This window comes from Lethenteron reissneri, chromosome 65 (genome assembly GCF_015708825.2).
Source record: "Lethenteron reissneri isolate LAM-NWPU_2019-01 chromosome 65, ASM1570882v1, whole genome shotgun sequence".
Taxonomy (NCBI): domain Eukaryota; kingdom Metazoa; phylum Chordata; class Hyperoartia; order Petromyzontiformes; family Petromyzontidae; genus Lethenteron; species Lethenteron reissneri.
The window spans coordinates 3,546,943-3,565,769 of NC_083843.1; the positions used below are offsets into that span (position 1 = coordinate 3,546,943).

An 18,827-nucleotide genomic window follows, 5' to 3' on the forward strand; every position below is an offset into this window, starting at 1 on the left:
GGTTGTGGGAGAGATACAACAACAACAACAATAATTATATTAATTTTTTAAAAGTATAAATCTACGTTTACGACAGTGGCATTGTAACGCTTGTATCATTGATTCTACAATAAAAACACAGAACAAAAACAACAACAATGTAGTTGTGTACAGCGTCATTCGTGCTCACTGCATGCCACAACGCTGTTCATTAATTAAAGACGAGGACCAAATCCTCTACACAGCCACTGCCAAGGAAATTTAATCTACAAATAAGCAAATAAAGTGAGGGCGCCAAACACAAAAGGCGCCAACAATGTCCGAGCTGTTCCAGTTATCTGCTGCTGCGTCATGGATGTGGTGACGTCACCACGCACGTTCCACCAACGCGGTGACGTCACCATGCACGCTTCCTCAACGCAGTGACGTCACCACATCTGTCCCCCCCACGCCCGCCCTCACCACTGCACCATCTGTGACCACAAAGAGCTTCACAGCTCATCGGATTCTGCCTGCACTACAAACACAGATTCTGATATTCTGGCTTCCCGCCACTGGGGGAGTCCCGCGTTGGCGACAACAAAAACAAACAGAGGCACTGAGGGGCAACTTGCAGCCTCGCTGTGACCCAGCACTGTGGGGGGGGCGGGGTTGGTAGATCACGCACTGCCGCTGCTGGGAACTCCCCGCGAGGGCGAGTCGACGAGACGCCAAGTGGTCCGGAGCTCGCCAGGAGAAGGCAGCAGAGCAGCAACCACCACAACAACCACCACAACCGTCACTACAATCACCACAACCACCACAACCACCATAACTACCACCACAACCACCACCACAACCACCACAACAACCACCACAACCACGCGTGAACTTCACCCAGTGACAGGGACTGGGAACTAAAAATAAAAATCGATTCCAGGCATTTTGTAAACACTCCGGACACAAATTATGGCAATAATTATTTACGTCGATATACTCTTTGGTTCTTTCGGTAAAGTCACGTAGAAAGAAAAAATAAATTAAATAATAGCATACGACGTTTCGATTGCAACACAAGCAATCATCATCAGGTACAAATGAAAGAGAAAACAAACCTAGTAAACTTTGAAATATAATGCAATACAACTCAGAGAGTCGGCTAGCATAACAGTCAACACCCTACCTGGTTTATTACGTTCTTCCAAAGATTGCTAAATTTGAGAGAGAGACAAAACACAGACACAGAGACACATAGACAGACACATAAGCAGAGAGAGATAACACAGAGACACACAGAGAGAGACACACGTAGGCACACAGATAAACAACGCCTCTGTGTCGAGGTCTTAAATAGAGAGAGAGGGGGGCAGAGAGAGGGGGGGGGTAGAGAAATTAGCACGTCAATGAGAGATTTGGAGCTTTCGTGACTGCTGGAAATACTACAACACGAGGACACACAGTGAAAGAGAAAACACACTTAATCAAACAAACTTTGCAAAATTTGGAAATGTAATGCAATGAAACACAGAGAGTCGGTCAACACACAATTAACGCATAACCAAAGAGTAATTCCTGCAGTCACGAAAGCTCCAAATCAAACAAGCAATTTTTTTTTCCGTTCAGTATACTGACAGCCAACCAAAGGATAATCGCTTGTGTTGCAATCAAAACGTCGTGGGAGGAGAACGGAGAACTCGGAAGGAAATTCACGCATGTGAGGAGTGGAAGGGAGGGAGTTGAGGAATTGAGGGAAGGGAGGGAGGGGAGGGAGGGGAAGGGGGGAGAGAGGGGGTAAGGGAGTAGAGGAAAGGGAGGGAGGGGACGGAGGGAGGGGATGGAGGGAGGGGAGGTAGGGAATGGGGGGAGGGAGAGAGGGGATACACTCTATCCCACACAGACGGAATAGATCTCAATTCCGAGGGGCTGGTGGCAGTTCTTGTGTGTGGAATGTGATCAGAGTGAAATATATATATTTTTATTCACCTCCAATGTGTACGCTCCATTGCGTATTAACGCTCTCAGTTGCCATGAAGTCCCCATCCATACATTCGGTATCACCCAAAGATTCTTCCTCACCGCCCCGCCCCCCATTTGTATTTATTTTGTTGAACCCAGCCCCAAGCGGTGCCAATGGAGGATCACGCAGCAACATCACACCAGCACCACGGTGAGTCACGTGACACCATCTAGCTACTACCACTACCACACCGCTGTCATCGCACCAGCATCATGGTGCGTCACGTGGCACCGTCTAGCTACTACCACTACCACACTGCTGTCATCGAACCAGCACCACGGTGCGTCACGTGGCACCGTCTAGCTACCACCACTACCACACCGCTGTCATCGAACCAGCACCACGGTGTGTCACGTGGCACCGTCTAGCTACCACCACTACCACACCGCTGTCATCACACCAGCACCACGGTGCGTCACGTGGCACCGTCTAGCTACCACCACTACCACACCGCTGTCATCACACCAGCACCACGATGCGTCACGTGGCACCGTTTAGCTACTACCACTACCACACGGCTGGTCATCGTACTTCGACACACATTTATTTCTAAATATATACACACGTATATTTTTTAATATATATTTTTTATATTTTGTTAAGTTTCTATGTAAATGTTAATTAATGTATAGATAAAAATATATTTCAAATATACCTATGAATATATATTTATAGATATATTTAAAATATACCTATGAATATATATTTATTGGTATATTTATATAAACATATATACACATGTATTTACATTTAAATAAATTTGTAAATATCTTCAGATTTTGTAATATATTCATATCGTTATATTTTTTATTATAAATGTGGATTTATATATACATATATTTCGAAATATATTTATTAATACGTAAATATACGCATCTTTATAAGAAAAAATATATAAAATAATGTATATACGTAACAAAATATAAACATATTTACGTATTTATATGAAACTATAAATATATATTTCTAAATATATTGATATATAAATTAATATTAATACATAAATATAAGCATCTAAGCAAAACATTAATATACAGTGAATATGTACAATAATAAATATGTATTAGTGAATAAATATATTAATGATTGTTGCCCATAACCGGAATTTGCGTGCGGCGTGTTGACAAAAAGCCTGGGGACGACTTGTATTGTTAGTTCCCAGTCCCTGTCACTGTGTGAAGTTAACACGTGGTGGTGGTTGTGTTGGTGGTTGTAGTGGTTGTTGTGGTGGTTGTTGTGGTGGATGTGGTAGTTGTGGTGGTTGTGATGGTGGTGGTTGTGGTGGCGGTTGGGGTAGTGGTTGTGGTGGTTGTAATGGGTGTGGTGGTGGTTGTTGTGTTGGTTGTGGTGGTGGTTGTGGTGGTGGTTGTGATGGTTGTGCTCGTGGTTGTGGTGGTGGTTGTGTAGTGGGTTCGAATTAGGTGCACACACACAGCTTGGAGGCAACACTATTTATAAGAACGGTAAGTAATATAACACTGTACATAAGGTGGTGACCACCTTCCTCAACTCACTAACACTCTGGAGCACTATACAGCGTGACCCAGGCAGGCAACGGGCTGCCTGGTCATGGACGACGACCCGGGACTTGAGGACCGATGATGTCGTCTTCACTTCGGGGTTGAACAGCCCCGCTCTGTGTCCACACCCCGCTTATAACCGCTCCGGCGTGGCCGGCTCTGCCCAGGCCTCGCCTCCCTTCCCCCACCTCTGGGAAGGTCCGGATCCTCCACCACGTGACCCTCCAGGCACCCCCTTGGGGCCACCAGCCCTCGTAAAGGCCGACACAGTAGTGACCCGTCCTATGTCACTACAGTTGTTGTGGTGGTTGTGATGGTGGTTGTGGTGGTGGTTGTTGTGGTGGTTGTAGTGGTGGTTGTTGTAGTGGTGGTTGTTGTGGTGGTTGTGGTGGTTGTTGTTGTGGTAGTGGTTGTGGTGGTTGTTCTGTTGGTAGATATGGTTGTTGTGGTGGTGGTTGTGGTGGTTGTGATGGTGGTTGTTGTGGTGGTGTTGTGGTTGTAGTGGTGGTGGTTATGGTGGTTGTGGTGGTGTTTGCGGTGGTGGTTGTGGTGGTTGTTTTGGTGGCTGTGGTGGTTGTGGTGGTTGTTGCGGTGGTGGTTGTGGTAGTTGTTGTGGTGGTTGCTGTGGTGGTGGTTGTCGTGGTTGTTGTGGTGGTTGTGTTGGTTGTTGTGGTTGCTGTGGTGGTGGTTGTGATGGTGGTTGTTGTGGTGGTTGTGGTGGTGGTTGTGGTGGTTGTGGTGGTTGTGGTGATTGTGGTTGTTGTGGTTGTAGTGATTGTGGTGGTTGTTGTGGTGGTGGTGGTTGTGGTAATTGTGTTGCTATTTGTAGTGGTTGTTGTGATAGTTGTGGTGGTTGTTGTGGTGGATGTGGTGGTGGTCCTGGTGGTGTGGTTGTTGTGGTGGTTGCTGTGGTGGTGGTTGTGGTGGTTGTTCTGGTAGTTTTTGTGGTGGTTGTGTTGGTGGTGGTTGTGGTGCTGGTCCTGGTTGTGGTGGTTGTTGTGGTGGTGGTTGTGGTGGTGGTTGCGGTGATTGTGGTTGTGGAGGTTATGGATGTGGTTGTTGTTGTCGTGGTGGTTGTGGTGGTTGTTGTGGTGGTGTTGGTTGAGGTGGTAGTTGTTGTGGTTGTGGTTGTTGTTGTGGTGGTGGTTGTGGAGGTGGTGGTTGTGATGGTGGTTGTTGTGGTGGTTGTGGTGGTTGTTGTTCTGGTTGTGGTAGTGGTTGTGGTGGATGTCGTGGTGGTTGTGGTGGTGGTTGTGGTGGTTGTTGTGGTGGTGGTTGTGGTGGTGGTTGTGGTGGTTGTGGTGGTTGTTGTGGTGGCTGTGGTGGTTGTGGTGGTTGTTGTGGTGGTGGTTGTGGTGGATGTGTTGGCTGTTGTGGTTGTTGTGGTGGTTCTGGTGGTGGTTGTGGTGGTTGTTGTGGTGATTGTGGTGATTGTGGTTGTTGTGGTTGTAGTGATTGTGGTGGTTGTTGTGGTGGTGGTTGTGGAAGTTGTGTTGGTATTTGTAGTGGTTGTTGTGAAGGTTGTGGTGGTTGTTGTGGTGGTTGTGGTGGATGTGGTGGTGGTGCTGGTTGTGTGGTTGTTGTGGTGGTTGCTGTGGTGGTGGTTGTGGTGGTTGTTGTGGTGGTTGTGGTAGTTGTGTTGGTCGTTGTGGTGGTTGTTCTGGTGTTTTTTGTGGTGGTTGTGTTAGTGGTGGTTGTGGTGGTCGTGATTGTGGTTGTGGAGGTTGTGGTTGTGGTGGTGGTTGTGGAGGTTGTGGTGGTTGTTTTGGTTGTTGTGGTGGTGGCTGTGGTTATTCTTGTTGTGCTAATGGTGATTGTTGTGGTGGTTGTTATGGTGGTGTATTGTGGTAGTGATGGTTGTGGTGGTTGTTGTCGTGGTGGTTGTGGTGGTTGTTGTGGTGGTGGTTGTGGAGGTGGTTGGTGTTGTTCTACCGCCTTCTCCCAGGCCACGTGGCGCCCTCGCGGGGAGTTCCCAGCAGCGTCAGTGGTGATCCCCCCCCCTACAGTGCTGGGTCACAGCAGCGTCAGTGGTGATCCTCCCCCCTCCCCCACAGTGCTGAGTCACAGCAGCGAGGCTGCAGGTTGCCCCTCAGGGCCTCTGTTTGTTTTGTTGTCGCCAACGCGGTGACGTGGTGACGTCACAACGCGGGACTCCCCCAGTGGCGGGAATCCAGAATGTCAGAATCTGTGTTTGTGGTGCAGGAGGGGTGACGTTGTGACGTCACCGCGTTGGAGGAGCGTGCGTGGTGACGTCACCTCGTTGGGGGAGCGTGCGTGGTGACGTCACCACGTCCATGACGCAGCCTCAGCAGACAACTTGAACAGCTCGGACATTGTTGGCGCCTTTTGTGTTTGGCGCCATCTCTTTATTTGTTTATTAATTTGTAGATTTAATTTGCTTGGCAGTGGCTGTGGAGAGGATTTGGTCCTCGTGTTTAATTAATGAACGGCGTTGCAGGATGCAGTGAGCACAAATGACGCTGTACACAACTATATTGCTGTTTTTGTTGTGTTCTGTATTTTTATTGTAGAATCAACGATACAAGAGTTACAATTCCACTGTCGTACGCGCACATTTATACAAATTTCGAATTGATATTATTATTGTTGTTGTTGTATCTATCCCACAAACCATGACACCACCAGTGTATAAACACATCCCAGTTCACCATTGTTACTCACTGCACCCCTACACTACAGTCACACTTCTCTGGCAGGGTGAATACATCCACCTTGGCTTCACATACACACAGAGCGTTACTTATTTTATCACCCCCCCCCCTAATGAAGGTTGTGAGGATTGTTTATGCTCAGCCCCCCCGTTGTGATGGAGAGCCACGCAGCCCCTAGCCACCGACAGCCACCAGCCAGTCACGGGCGTGGCACTGCACGTGACGGTGACGAGGGTGGTGAGTGCCGTGCGTCGTGGCATCTGCCCTCTGCGCTGTTCACGTTCACCTCTCTCAGGACGCACCACTCAGATCCACAATCCTCACGGACTCACCGATATACCCCACCAGCAGCCCAGTATTTAGGGGATGATCGAAGGTTTGGTGGAACGAGTGCAATGGCGCCATGGAGTCGGCGCTGTAAAATGACAGTAGCCCTGCGTCCCAGTCCAGATGAACCCCGACTCTCCGCGGAGGCTTCAGCACCGACAGTGAGGTCGATACCCCGCCATGTACCATTGAGAAGCTGTCGCCTTGTTTCTGTAGACATCAGGAGACGTCACTCCCACCCAGGCCGCACTCAGCACCACTCCCTCTCCGAGGGATCGTCCCGTACGCGACTCCAACCCGATTCCACCTCCAAGCACTCCCCACGTCCACCTCCCAGTAGTGCTGACCCGACGAGATACTCTCAGAGCACAGGGCTTGGTCCCAGTAATCAAAGCGGTGTGGGTGATGGGGAGACGCTGGTGGCCACTGCTCAGCGTCGCTCTCCTGAGATCCGAGGAAATCTGAAGGCTGTCGTGTGCTGAGTTTGTGTCCAGAGTCGGTGAGCATCCATCTGTGGTGAGGACAGCAGCGACGCTCGCACAGCGGTCACGGCGATGCGTGTGCACACACACACGTGGCGTGTACACACACGTGGCGTGTACACACACACAAGTGGCGAGTCCACACACACACACACACACGTGGTGTGTACACCAGAGGTGTGGACTCGAGTCATGTGACTTGGACTCGAGTCAGACTCGAGTCATGAATTTGATGACTTCAGACTCGACTTGGACTTGCATAACAATGACTTTGTCCCACCTCTGAGGTGTGGACTCGAGTCATGTGACTTGGACTCGAGTCAGACTCGAGTCATGAATTTGATGACTTCAGACTCGACTTGGACTTGCATAACAATGACTTTGTCCCACCTCTGGTGTACACACACACACACGCTGATGTTGTGTTATCTGTTGTGTTGTCGTCATTCCGCACTACGTGATACTTTGATACGTGACACTGTGATCATCAAGCGTATGACAAATGCATACAGTACTGGTATTAGTTAGTAATAGTGTACACATACTAATATTCGTTAATATTAGTGTACACATACTAATATTCGTTAGTATTAGTGTACACATACTAATATTAGTTAGTATTAGCGTATACATACTAATATTCGCTAGTATTAGTGTACACATACTAATAATAGTTAGTAATAGTGTACACATACTAATATTCGTTAGTATCAGTGTACACATACTAATATTCGTTAGTATTAGTGTACACATACTAATATTAGTTAGTATTAGTGTACACATACTAATATTAGTTAGTATTAGCATAAACATACTAATATTCGCTAGTATTAGTGTACACATACTAATAATAGTTAGTATTAGTGTACACAAACTAATGTTCGTTAGTATCTGTGTACATATCTAATGTTTGTTAGTATCTGTGTACATATCTAATATTCGTTAGTATTTCTGTACATATTTAATATTCCTTAGTATTGGTGTACACATACTAGTTTTCGTTAGTATTAGTGTTCACATACTAGTATCTGTTAGTATTTGTGTAAACCGAACGTCTTTACACTGACATCTACTGCTGTCACTTCTCCCAATGCTTAACGGAGCTTGTTCAGAGAGAATAAGATTGCTCTGATTTTGAACTAGACAATTTAGACAAGACTTGATTTGAAGCTTTCGTGCCTGCAGGAATCCATACTCTTTGGTTCTTTCGGTAAAGTCACGTAGGTCGAAAAATAAGGAGAGTCTTGTCTACATTATACTCTTTGGTTATTTTGGAAAAAAAAAATTATATAATCATATATATATTTTTATACCTACGTGACTTTCCTGAAAGAACCAAAGAGTATAATTTTGACAACTCTCCTGAAATCACACTTAACATTGATGCGAAAAATGTCTACATCTGATTGGGAACATGTAGATAACATTACAGCCTCTTCAGCCGCCTCAATATCAGCTAAATGCAAAGGTAACCTGATTTCCAAGTTCAACCTCCTTTCCAAGAAGAAACCAGATCCACACATCAAAAAGTTAGACGTTGACAAGATTGTTAACAATCAGAGTAACAGTCCAATTTCAGACATCCTAAAATCGGTTCCAGCCAAAGGGTTGAATTTCGCAGTAACCACTAAGCACCTCCCAGTTGAAGATGTCATTGCCCACGTCGACGTAGCCCTTAAGGGTTTGGGTCACATTACTGCAGACATGGCAAGATCGGAAATCGCTGCAATCCTCAAAAATGCTTAGACACCTATTAGCAATATCGGTATAGATTAGCGCATTGAGCTTTCTCAAATAAAAAAGAGAGATGACATCGTCATCCTCTCAGCCGACAAGGGCAATGCCACAGTTATCATGGACAAAACCAAATACAATAACATTCAGGACCTACTTAATTATGGTAGCTCTACCAAAATTTAAAGAGATCCCACCAACCGCCTCGTTACGAAAACCAACAATATCATCACTGATTCGACATCTTTGATCCAACCAACCAAGCGGCTTTCCTTTAAACCCTCTGCTGCTAAATCACCCAGATTGTATGGCTTTTAAAAAATCCGTAAAAAAAGGGACACCCCTTCGTCCTATCGTCTCCACCATTGACTCACCCACCTACAAACTGGCCCGATTTCTGTCTGAGAACTTACAACCATTCACTGGTTAGACCACCTCAGCTGTACTCAAATCAGCTCACTTGGTATCGTTAATTGAGGACATCTCACTATCTCCAGGTGATTTGCTCGTTAGTTTAGATGTGGTCTCTTTTTTTACCAAAGTTCCTGTGCCTGACACCATTGCAATCATTGAAGATTTGGTCCCACAAGGACTGAATGCTGATGTACCGGCCCTGGTGAGACACTGCCTCACCAACACTTATTTCACCTGGAATGGAACATTCTACAAACAAGTTGAAGGTACCCCAATGGGGGGGTATCTCCAGTTGTAGCCAATGTTTTCATGACAAACTTTGAGACAGATGCCATCCATGCATCCATGCTACATCCGTCCTTGTGGAAGAGGTACGTAGATGACACATTCATCATCTGGCCACATGGCCGACCAGCTCTGAACCAATTTCTCAACCACATCAATTCCATACACCAAGCCATCAAATTCATCATGGAGGTGGAAAAGGATGGCAAGTTACCATTCGTGGATATTTTATTTGAAAAGAGACCAGATGCCTCAATGGGACACTGTGCACAGGAAAGCCACCTATATGGATGTCTACCTATAACCTGACTCCCACCACCATCCATCCCAGAATAATTCCCTCATCAAAACTCGACACCATAGAGCTCGATGTATTTCCGACCGTCATCACCTAGCCAGTGAACTAAAACACGTACACCAAGCTCTCAAGATGAATGGATATTCAGACTACACAATCTGTAAAGTTATCTCCCCAACCGTTGGGAAATAACCATCTGAGGACCCAATGAAAACCATCACCCTGCCATACATAGCAGGGGTCACTAAAAATATTTCTAAAATCATGAGCAAACACAAGATCCAGGTTTGATTTAACACAGTACATAAAATTAGTGATCTGATCCCAACTGTGAAGGATGTGATCACTGACATGCAATACCCCGGCGTTTACAAACTAAGCTGTGTCTGCGGCAGCAGTAACATTGGGGAAACAAAGAGACATGTCTCGGACCGTGTTCGTGAACATAAGGCAGATCTGAAACAAGCTAGGACCAATAACTCGGCCGTGGCTGATCATTGTTTAAATGCGGTGGGCTCACACGAAATTGATTTTTCTAAGACGAAGGTACTTTGCAAGCCCACTGGCTATCAACAAAGATTCGTTCATGAAGCCATCCATATATATAGACACAGACACAATTTCATCCGAGAAGATGGGTACAAACTGAGCAATAATTGGAAGGACATTATCAACCAGTTTAAGTCATAATTGGCTATGATTTTTCCATCCTACCACCTTCCGATGTTAGTTGTGCTTTACGCCCATTTCAAACTTGCGCTTTCACAGGGTTCACACTAGCACAGCCACTTCGCTCCCCGACCTCTTGGTTGCGGCTCTACAATCTGCCATTAACATGCTAATCTCTCATTAACATGCAAATTTTTCACCTGGCAGCCCTTTGATTGGTGGAAAACCAACCACCATCGGGTTGGCTGTCCACCAGTTACATTATCATTGGCTGCTGACATTTGGGCTCGGCCCATTTCAAACCCCAATAAACAGTTTGCCTTGGAAGCTAACCCCCCTTTTCCTGAAGACGATCGCTTGTGTTGCGATCCAAACGTCGTAGTTTTTTGTTATTTTCTCTGAACTTATCTACGTGACTTTACCGAAAGACCCAGTAATATGTGTACACATACAAATATTCGTTAGTATTAGTGTACACATACTTGTATTCGTTAGCAACTGTACAGATACTAATATTCGTTAGTATTAGTGTACACACACTAATATTCGTTAGTATTAGTGTACACACACTAATATTCGTTAGTATTAGTGCATACACACTAATATTCGTTAGTATTAGTGTACACAAACTAATATGCGTTAGTATTCGTGTACACACACTAATATTCGTTAGTATTAGTATACACACACTAATATTCGTTAGTATTAGTGTACACACACTAATATTCGTTAGTAGTAGTGTACACATACTTGTTTTCGTTAAAATCTGTGTACACATACTAATTATCGTTAGTATCTGTGCACACATACTAGTATTCGTTAGTATTTGTGTACACATACTGTTATCACTTTTGAATAATTAGTGAATAATTAGTTAATAATAAATAATAACAATAGCACTACACTAATATGACCATGGGTGTGTGTGCAGTGGTAGTGAACAGTGGTGATGATGCCAGCACCACAATGTTAACGCCACTCTCACAGCGTCTCTCTACAAACACGACATCTGTACAATATTTTTCGATTTAAAGCTTTCGTGACTGCAGGGATTCATCTTCTTGGTTCTTTCGGTAAAGTCACGTAGAAGGGAAGTAATAAAATAATAAAAATAAAACATACTAAAACTCACTGTTTTATTTTTATTATTTTATTACTTCCCTTCTACGTGACTTTACCGAAAGAACCAAGAAGATGATCTGTACAATAGCCACCACAGCCTCCCCACGCCGTGCGCGTCCTGGGGGGGGGGGGTTATTTTACCATACTTCACCGCTCTCGTCAGTGGTCGTTGGCGATGAATGTATAAGCATAGAGGTGCAGTACACCAATGGTTCACGCTGCACTGCCCTCTGCTGGTGTGATGTGTAAACATTTGGCACGAGGGAGACAAATGCGGCCGGGCGTGGTGCTGGCCACCCACCACCTCGTGTACCGTTCCGTTCGTCATGGCTACTCGCTAACAGCTGCACGGGGAATCTTTGTCTTTGCAGGTACTGTATGTACAGTGTTTCACTGTGTGTCCCTGTGCCTGTATTTATCACAGGGCTTACTGTCAATCTGCCTGATGTCATATACCTCGCCTGCTATGCAGGAGGTCGTGGGTTCGATCCTGTGACCCTGACGATGCTTGCTGGTGCTGTATATTTGGAGTCTGCATCTCTTTCATCATCATCATCACGGTGGCTAGGGAGATGTCAATTACCTCGCCAGATGTACATATTGCATGGGTTCGATCCTGTAACCATGACAATGCTTGCTGCTGCTGTATATTTGGAGTCTGCATCTCTCTCTCATCATCATAATCTCCACAGTGGCTAGGAGATGTTATCTCCCTGACCTGGTATGCAGGAGATCGTGGGTTCGATCACGACCTTGACGATGCCTGGTGCTGCTGTATATTTGGAGTGTATGTGTCTATTTCCCAGTGGTGGTCGCGTGGATTTTTCTCCGCGTCCTCCAGTTTTCCCCTCCACATTTAGACTCAACATTACGCATTAATATCATTTGGCTGCTACTACAAATTTCCACGTGATAATCCACTTCGTTGAGCGGTCATTTGTGGCCAGTTCCCTTCTGAAAAAGAGCCACATAGCTCAGTGGACCTTACCTGGTAAAATAAAAATGTTTTAAAGATACACGCCCCAAGGATACTCCACCTGTCTGAAACAAAGTGCAGCAGCCTACCGAGCGGTGCCGGTCTGCAACGTTGTGTTTGTAATGAACGATGTTGACAGAGATCAGTGCAGAGAGAGACTCACACACGAGAGCCATGCGCTTCCTATTCACTCCTCCTAGCGAGATGACCTCTGTAAGCTCTTGGTGACTGAATGTGGCAGGAGGCGCATCCTGGATCCCCTGCGAGTCCGAGCTCCTGCACTCAGCACGGGACACGCAGAGTCTATGGAGGGTGCAGTCCCTCCACTCACACTTCACGGGACACGCAGAGTCTATGGCGGGTAGCAGTCGCTCCACTCACACAGCACGGGACACGCAGAGTCTATGGAGGGTGCAGTCTCCACTCACACAGCATGGGACGTGCAGAGTCTAATGCAGGTCGATGTCTCTCTACACACGGACAAAATGTGATACAACTGCATACAATTGGGTTTATTAGGAATCACATCACGACCGTTCGCTGATTTGTCCACCAGGTGGCAGACAGAGCTCGAGTTTGAGTCTGGGTTGGTACTGACCTGAGACTCTTATGCAGGGGATCCTGAAAAACACAAACACGCATTTCACATTAACATTGACATCCTACAGAGATGCCCCACCTCCACACAGTCACCTGCTGCTTACAGTGGAGCGCGACATCAGGAAATTAATAAATAACTGTAAACGGAGAATTGTGAAAAACAGAGGGGTGATTGGGACCTAATTGCTAAAATTCTTTTTGGCAATAAAATAGGAGGTATTAAGATGTTCAAACACCAAACAGATACCTATTGCGAGGCATCACTGTTCAACCAGGGCTATTAATACTTTGAAACTTGCATTGCCTTTGTACTGTTAAGCCTATTCTTATTATTTTTTTAAATAAAAAACAGGGTTCGTCTAACTAGACACGGACTCCAACAATTGACCAAACCACTCTTTGCAGGTCTAGTCAAGTAGCTAAACAAATAGTTAAATAATGTTCAACAACTCGTGTTTTTGAACTTTGAATAAACAAAACTTTTTATATTACCAAGTAAGGCCCACTTGGCCATGTCGCTCTTGTTCAGTAGCGAGCTGGCTATCACAAATTATAGCTCAACGAACTGGCTTATGTGGACATTTATAATAGCAGCCAAATACTCTGAATGCGTGATGTTGATTCTAAATGTGGAGTGAAAAACCAGAGGACCCAGAGAAAAATATACGCGGTCACAGACAGAGAGAGACGTAGATTCCAAATTTGCAGCAGGCATCGTCGGGGACGGGGTCAAAACCACGACCTCCTGCATAACAGGCGCGGTAAATGGCGATGTTGTACTGGACAAGTCCAAGTCTGAATATCACACGGAATCAAACGCGCGTCTATTTATGGACACCGCCGCTTGCTGCCAGATCGAAAAACAATGAAATAAGATTGCCAACAATGCCAACGTCTCACAGGGCAGTGCGCCTCTGCTGGTTGGAGATAACCCTCTGATAAACCAAGGCTGAGTATAAACTATAAACATAGTTGTTATACCTTACCAGGTAAGGCTTTGCTTCAGAAGTAACCTTGTGACAAATTAAAACTCAAGAAAGTGGCCTATCGTGTGTAAACTTATAGCAGCATATTACTCTAAATCCACGCATGCAAGAGGAGAGAGAGAGAGGCGCAAACTCCAAATTTACAGCAGACATCAGGGTTGGTATCGAACCCACGACCTCCTGCATATCAGGCGAGGTAGTTAACATCTCCTAGCCACCGCGGCGAGTGAATGGAGGTGGTACCGCCTGCAGGAAGGAGAGCGGGTCCTGCACGGCGAGGGCGGCGATCAGCTGGTTGATCTTCCGCTCCAGGCCGCTTGCTCTGCTCTCGTAGCGAGCGATGTCTGTCTGGATGCGGGACAGCACGGAGCGGCCCTCCTCGTCGACGCGCCCCAGTGCCTTCTTCTCCTCCTCCTTCAGCTTCTCCCTCCGGCGCTCAAACTCTCGGCTGATCCGTGCCTTGATCGCACGCACAGACTCCTACACAGATAGTACCTAGTTGTTGAGTCACTTGTTAGGTAACCACGCAATGTGGCGTAGTACAGGCAATGATTGTTACCATACCTCGATGATGTACACCGAGGTGAGCGATGTGTGAATTGGGAGCTCGTGAACATTTAAAGCATAGGGAGAATGAGAATGGGATATAAGGGGAAAACATCATAGACAAGGGTAGTATAGTAAATACTTCTGTCTGTAGCTACACGTTGCTGAGTGTCTATCTGGGGAAAATTAAATACATCTCTATGGGTATCATTCGCATCTGTCTGTCCGTCCCACTCTGGATCTACCAAACGGTGCGTCGGAGATAAACACGAATTACATTGAAACAATTCTCTTGCCGAGGACATTACCAGAAAATTGTGTCAAAGTTTCTGCGAATATACAGAACAAATACACGTCACATTGCTATGTTGTTTTAAAGGCAATACTCACGTCCACCCCCCTTGCGCTCACGCTATTTGGTGCAGTTCAGATTTGGGGGATCCAGAAAGGCGGAATCTTAATCTTCCATAGCAAGCATTTTGGTTGTGATCAATAAAGGAATTGACAGGACAAGCTGCCAATGCATCGTCCAGCGCGGATCGATTCTGCCCCCCCTAAACCAAAACTGCTGTCATGTTGGAAGCTGCGTCGTAAATGAAGTTTCTGTGTCCTTCCGTGTTGGCCTTCTATTCACCTCGTAAACGTGTGTTGCAAATCGAGCCGTCCTAAACCGGTTATAATATTGTCCAATTTTTTTTATGATGTGCAATACACAAATTCAATATATTTTATTGAGGATTAAAGTTTCAGAAAGGTTATGGGCTAAAAAAAATGGGCTTAAAAAAAAGTGCTGACAGACAAACACAGTTACGAACTCAAACTTTGCTCTTTTACAGATTGATGTCGTTGATTTTGTAGATTTAAAGTAAGCAGCCAGCGAGTTGTCATTGGGATACGATTCGCTTGATATCCACATCGCTTTCAATTCACCGAAGTTAAATCCCGCGTTAACCCGTGGGACAGTGCTCGTCAATGATAATAACGAGGTTTAATGAAATACGATTCGTAGGGAAAACTAGAAAGAGGGATATGTGGGGCTGCCGTCTTCCTCTGTACCTCCACGCGCCGGTATTCGTTCCTGAGCGTCCGTGTCCGTGACGCCGCCGTGTTCCTCTTCTGCTCTCTCCCCTCCTTATTGACTCTGAGCTCCTCCTGCGTGTGGTAGAAACATACATAAATACGCGGTGCTTACCATTGCCATTGGTGGATCACTGATTGATCATGTCGCATCTCTGATTAGCACGGTTGGCTACGAAAGAAGTTCAACATACATACACACATTTGTTGTCATTATATTTCTGGATACGTCTCCATTAACCTTTTACTTTTCCCACGATTGTATCCCGACTGCACTGTATGTGTCATGTATCGAGACAAATATTCCAATCAGAACTACTGCAGAGCAATTCAATATCCTTTTAGATAACATCATTGACAAATATCACGTACATTATCAAACATGTTTAAAACCTCTTCCAGTTATATTGGTGAGCGGCTTCTCAGACGCCCTACTATACAATGTTACGTTTCTCACTTAAATAAATATTTTAAATTCTCATACAAAATATTATTTAATATGCAGTAAAATCTTGAACGTGCTTTGACCATCAACTCACTAAACCTGAGAATCCGGTTTAAACCATGGGCGCCGACAAGATTCCAACTGAGCTTTACAGCGTTACCATCTCAGCGTTCTGACATCTGAGCCACCCTGCCACCTCTACCTGGGTCTCCCTATAAAGGGGCGTTTGGTCTCAACAGGAGCTCACCTGGTCGAGGTGAGGGGTCACGACCTACTAACGTGAATCTCTCAACCTCCTGTAACAATGTGGATTACAACGGAACATTACACTTCACCTGTCATTTTTGTTGCGCTTTGTCAACTGTGATGACTCTGTGTCCAGAGTGGTCTTCTGCGACGGGGCAGACAGTGCAGACCGGGTTCTCATCCTGTTCACAGTAAAGAATGAGCTCCTGTCTGTGCTCCCGACACCTTCGCTGTTCCAGGTTCGCAATGGGAGCCACCAGGACGTGGTCTCTCAGCCTGGGATTCTTCAAGTGAGGCCTCGCGTGCATCGCACAGAAGGACATCTCACATCTCAGGCAGGTCTTCAATGCAGGAGTTTGGCCATCACAGCAGTTGTCACACACGATGGCCGCGGCCATCCCGTCTCCAACTCTGAGCTGCTCCGCCAGGTTGCCGAGGGCCACGTTCCTCCTCAACTGGGGTCGCACAGGGAAGGTCGCTCGGCACTGCGGGCAGCTGAAGCTGCTCGCCGTCTCCCAGGCGGCCTTCAGGCACCGGAGGCAGAATGAGTGTCCACAGCTCAGCGTGGAGGGGCAGACGAATGTGCCCAGGCAGATGGAGCAGCACAACTCACTATCCACACTCTCACTGGGAGTCGCACTCGCCATGACCCAAGGCTTCACTCGGATGGCTCAGAGAGGCGCTGGACCAGGACCTCTCTCTTATAGTGAAGGTGAAGGAAGCAAAATACTAAAAAATATTTTCATTGTCGTCACTGACATCACGAGACACTGCCTGGAACGTGAACCCGTGCCCCTATTTGTGCAAACAACAGACTCATGGTGACACTTAAAGAAATGAGTGCTGTTGTAAATATAAATCAGAGAGACTCAGCTGCGATGGCTCATTTGTGAGATGAGTAATAAGAGATAAACTCATTCTTACGCAGCTTAGGATGCGGTGTCTATACCACTGGCGCTGCACTGCAAACCCATAAGATACCTGAGTTTGATTCCGACTCACGTCCATCGCCACCACTATTGGTAATTATTTGAATCTGTCCTGGGCCTCATCCTCTAGGTCAACTCAGCCACAAATGTGTACTTTGTGCGGTGTGTCATAAACATCGCCACTGGGAACGCAGAGGCGGCCAGGCATGGTGCTGGCCACCCGCCCCATTGTGAGCTGATCCAAACTTCATAGGTGCGTGTTAACAACACTTGCCCCTACAGTCTGATGAGGCTATATCGAAGATCTTTGTCTTTGTAGTGATGTATATGCATTTGTGTGTCTCTAGCATGTTTGTGAGTATGTCCGTAGTACTGTTTATTGCTTCTGTACGTGCATAATCTGTGAGTGTGTACGTGAGTAGTCCTGTACAATATATACTTCTGTGTGTCTCCAGTCAGTGTGTGTCTCTGTGTGTAGTACTGTACATGTGTGGGGGCCGTTGGCCCCCGGGGTCTCCCCCGCCTGCATCCCCTATTCCGTTGGCGTTACCGCACCACCCTAATACCCGCTAGGGTTTCGCCGGCATTCGGACGCGACGCCCCTACTCATACAGCCTCGCGCAGCGCTCCCACGCTGCGAGCGTACGTATGTAATGCGGGCGTAAACGACCTTCCGGATGTGACGTCATGGGGGGGAGGAGTTACGTCACGTGGGGGTAAGGGTTCAGGTCTTAAAGGGGAGAAACCGGAAGAGGAGGAGAGTGTTGGGAGACTGGGCTAGAGTGAGGCCACGCAGGGCGAAGGCTGGGGGAGTGGCGAGATCGCCACACACACAGAGTACGGTCGGCACCGTCGGCCAGCGGTGACCGACCCCGGAGAAACGGGGAGCAGCGGTGAGACTGCAGCGAGAGCAGCCGGGCAGGCTGCACGGAGAGAACAGCAGCGGGGCTGCTTCGGAGGGGAGAGACAGCAGCGGTGGGGCTGCGTCGAGGGCAGCCGGGGAGGCTGCACGAAGAGGTCAGCAGCGGGGCTGCTGGGGGACGAAGGAAGGCTACAGCAGCGACAGCAGCGTCGGCCGCGGAGCGGAGGGTCTCTGAAAGAGAGCCGTGTGGGAAAAAGAACACGAACCCGAATAAAGGACACCAAGCCAGATACCGTGGTCGAGTCCTTTATTACACTGGTGCCAGAAGTGTAACGGCATGTCAAAGCAACTAAGAAAAATAATATTCCGACGCCATCGTCTGCTTCATCATCCGACGACGACGGCCTTCCTCCAGCGATGGACCCAGCTGCGTTGGTGGAGGAGACCCAGGCTGGAGCGAGTGCGGGAGTTCAAGATGTTGCCGCGTCGGCGGGCCCGTCTGCACCAACGGACGCGGATTTCCGATGGGCACAGATGGCAGAGCAGCTTGAGATGCTCAAGAATGTATTGGCGCAGTTGTGTGCCCTCGTCACGCCGAGGACGGCGTTTGGGAGAGCTGCCTCGCCTTCGCCGTCGACGCCATCAGCCACGCGGCACGAGGA

At 46.9% G+C, this 18,827-nt stretch overlaps 1 pseudogene; it reads right to left on the reverse strand.

The window, feature by feature from the left end:
- Nucleotides 1-6,458: 6,458 nt before the first annotated feature.
- On the reverse strand, nucleotides 6,459-17,135 carry LOC133359374 (E3 ubiquitin-protein ligase TRIM21-like; annotated as a pseudogene).
- Nucleotides 17,136-18,827: the final 1,692 nt, after the last annotated feature.